Source organism: Teleopsis dalmanni, chromosome 2, assembly GCF_002237135.1.
Source record: "Teleopsis dalmanni isolate 2A chromosome 2, ASM223713v2, whole genome shotgun sequence".
Classification (NCBI taxonomy): domain Eukaryota; kingdom Metazoa; phylum Arthropoda; class Insecta; order Diptera; family Diopsidae; genus Teleopsis; species Teleopsis dalmanni.
The window spans coordinates 26276016-26280571 of record NC_051847.1 but is presented as its reverse complement, the minus strand read 5'-3'; positions in this window follow the sequence as shown (position 1 = coordinate 26280571).

Here is a 4556-nt window from a genome sequence, read left to right as displayed (position 1 = left end):
GTCGAAATTCTTCTTTTTTCATTTTTTTAAATTCAAAACTTGTGTGATTTGCACAGATTTTAGATCGAAAAAACCTCAGATTGGAGAAATTATTTAGGCTTAAGTTTAACACATATATTGTGCACTTAACGACTTATTAAGCATTCCTCGTACTCGTATATCAATTGATAAGGATTGTATTACTTTTTTAATAGAATTTAATTATTGTAAGTATACATTAAAAATAATTCTTTTAATACTCTATATTCTTATCAGTTATAGTAAACGTCATAAAGTTTTTAATATCATGTCGTTAACAATTCCAGATATGATAAAGATTATTTAATACATGGAAAAGTGTTAGAACATTTAAAAGTAAAATATCTTAGTTCTAAATTTTTGCAAAATATTTCAACATTTTTTTCCCATTATTATTGAATGTACAATAATCTAAATATTTGTAGTTTTCTTTAATATATAATATTTGATATATTTGTTATAATTTTTTTATAAAGAAATTTTAAGAGAAGAAATATTTATTGTAAAAAAAATTAGACAAGCATTTCATTCCAATCGAGATCTTATCGTTTGTTTGCAACTACTTCCTCGTGATATTGTAGGTATTAAACTCGGTTTTAGATTCAAGCATTCACTCATTCACTCGAACGAGTTTTTTATTCATTTGTTTATTAACTATTAATATTTTAATATGATGAGTAGGCGATATAGGCAGAGGAAAAAGAACATATTTAAATTAATAAAAGTATCTTTTAGTTCAATCCGATATGTTTACTCACTTTACTCACTATGTTTACTTACTCACTACATTTCAAAAACTAGTTGTGAGGTAATATAGAGTAGCAACTAGTTAAGACAGTTAATAGTTTTTTATGTTCTGCATTATTACGAACATTCTTTAAATGTTTGGTACCTGCACGTCTCAGGAATGAAGATCCGTAGCTACTAGAAATCTACATAGATGTCTTTCTCTGGTATCGCAAAGGATCAATAGGTCTATGAGTGACTTATCAGGACGATGTCTAAAAGTATTATTACTTTTAAGAATTTATTATCTCAGCATACAATAAGAGAGTACATTTATTTCCACAAATTTATGTGATACGTATTACGTGGACGGGGTGAGTGAGTGATAAACCACACACATTTTTTCCCTCTTAAGTAATAGAATGAAATTTCCACAATGCGGTGAAAATCTTCTCCATTCATTCCTAAGAGGTGGTTTTAAGTGGATTAAAGTCTCACATTGTGACTTTTGATGCAATCCATCTACTGTAAAAAAAAAGATAGTGATAATGGCTTTAAAGCATGCAGGTAGCTAAGGGAGGGACATGGGCTTGAAGCTTTCTCAAATTAATCGATGGACTATATATATATATATTCTAAATATATATTCATTACTAATGCATCAAAATCGTTTAATAAGATAAACATTTATATTTAAAAATGAAATAATCATTACGCTGAATCGATACACTATATTTATATATGTTATAAGTAATCGTTGTAAATGCATCATGATTATTTAATAAAATTAATTTTTTTTTAAATATTTATATTTTTTTGGAAGAGTTCCCATCGAAATAAATTTTTCGCTAAGAGCCTGATTTCTACTATTTAGAAGTTTTTTATAATATTAATTTTAATATCGACAAAAAAGTAAACTAAATAAAATATAAATCTAAATAAAGAAAAAAAAGGTATTCTGAATAATAAATGCAATAATTATGATTTATAAAAATTAATCATATATATAAATACATAAATCTTTTTATAAAGAAATGAATCCTTGAGTAGATAAATTTTATTTACTAAATATTATTATTAAATAACTTTTATATATATCTATATTTAATATTGGTTTGTTATATTTATGTATGAATAAATAAAATAAAAGTTAAAAATTTTATTTTACAGAAATTAAAAAATTATGAGATTAGTTTTAATTTTTTGTGCTTGTAAGACAAACTTTATTATTTTTTTTTTTTTTGATTTTTAGAAAGAAATTTAAAACGATAGGCAATAATTCATTTAGAAGTTTTATCATTAAACAAATGTACTATATCTTTTTGGTGACACAACAGAGCTTGGTACATGTGAAACCATTTACAGTCTGCAATGTAATGTGTTGTTTATGAAAACATTGAAATTTTATAATGAAACACGCGATATGAACTATTTCCTCTTCCATGCGATACCAGACGATATCAATCAGTTCAAAAAGTACACAAGGTCACCCAAGTTATTAAATTTAATAACATACATTTTTTCTCCTAATAAACACAAATAAAAACAATTGCAGAAATGATTTCTGCAATTTAAAAATATTTCATATTTCATCGTCAAATAATGAAAGTTATTTACTGTAGAACGTACATACGAGTACGTAGAATCACATACAACTCTACGATATGAATCAATATTCAGTTTTATTAGATTAATATATTGCAATAATTAACAATTATAAGTTGTAAAAAACAGGGTGAGGAATTAACTGAGAAAGACACCTTCAACGAAGTCAAATAGCCCATAAATTCTACAATTATTAGTTCATTGGAATCATTTTACGTTTTAAAGACACATAAATAAAAAAAATTACAATTATATATTTGAAACTTACTTGACAAGCACATACTTCTTTATAATTTATTAAATAAACAATTAAAAATTAAATTTATAGTTAAAATGACAAACTAATAAATATAATATAGGGTGTATTTTTTAAAGCGACGTAGAATTTTGAATTATTTAGATTTTTTTCACTTTTTTTATGGTATTAATATTTTTCATATATACATATGTCGAACCAAATCACACTCTACTTATCAAGTCATATATAACAGCTGTTAATTTCAGGGTAATCTTCCTACGCTGACAAAATATCTAGAGTGTTATAAACTAATGTCAAGGGATATACATTTCACTCGAGATTCACTAATCGAAAATTAAAATTACATTAAATGTGAATCTCGATTGAAAAAGTTTTCCCAGTTTTACCAATCGAAAATGGCTTAACTAAGTACTTGCTACCAAGGTTAGCTGTATGCAAACCAAATTCGATTCAAATATTATTCCATAAATATATTACATACTTTCTGCGATTATGTTTGTTCACAACCCTGAAATCGTTGTGGACTTATCCGCATAGACTAAGGACTTTAAATAGCTCTACAATAAATTCTTTACCAGTTCATTTCTGCAGACAATATTGACACAGTTTGAACAGTTGCTTCAATAACTTGTTGATTTCTCAACGAATATATTCACCCAGACATGGAAAAATGAATCGTCATCCATAACTCCGTTTTGAAATGTTCGGCGATAACATATCAATTTACTTCATGTTTAAAAATTGATCATAATCATACCACGAGACCCTTAGTTGCACCAAATGAAACATATTTGAAGAAAAATCGGTAGGTAATGAATTACCATTGGATATTCATTATTTCTAATGCTATTAAGACCTATTTGTAAACCCAATTGTGTTACATTCTGTAAACATTTCTAACTGAAGATTTACTTTAGTATACATACATGCATAAATACAATAACTTATAAACGCTATTTGGAACTAAACAAAATAATTTGCCGGAAATTACTTTATAATAAGTTGTGTTAATTGATTATTGACCGTTTGGGTGCTATTGTACATACAAAGTGAAAACCCTATATATAATATGTTCAGGAAGAGTTTTATAGATAAAAACCCAGATTGAGCTGAACAGTGGTGACCAAACGCTAATTAAACATTCCTTCCACGACTTTTAGTTGTCGCTAGAATATCATATTCGCGCATAAACATGGTTCGAGTAGTAGAAATAATGCTTTCTTTTGTTAGACCCTATTTAAAACAGGTTTAAATGCACCAATTAACATTTAACTTAGTCTTTATTTTTCCGTACAAAGTGTTATTCTGTGACTGCTTATGAGTTGATATACCTGATATTTATAGCATCTTTTATATTACTTTATTTCAGAAAATAAAGCATTCGAGACGATATACTTTGCATGGTTTAGAGTACAATTTAGGTCGCAAATCAAAATTTATTTAATTTCTGTTTTATAATATTTTTTTCAGTTTTTTAATATTTTTCTTTCCTTTGTTAAAGAAATGATTGATTCTCTTTATGTTACCACTATATGGCATTTATTTTTCTTTAATAAAAATTAATTTAATTAAAAGCTATTGACTTCAAATCGTAAAGGTTAGTAAACACATAAATTTAATTTAAATGAATTGACTAAATACCTTTAAACAATTAAAGTGAATTTATAACAAATATTCAGGCGAGTAAATTTTAAATTAAATAAAAATTAAATATTTATTTATATTATAAGAAATGGAAATAAAAAACAACTTAAAAATTATTATTCAATGTTTTACATATACTCAAACCAAATAATCTGAGATTTTTATGTATAGATTAATTAATCTAGATGAAGAGTCGATGAAGAATATATAGACTCCAAGTAGCAGACCCATGAAACAGAATTGAAGCAAAAACAACCCTCTGTTAACAAATTGAAAACCAGAATCGAACTGTAAAAATATATCA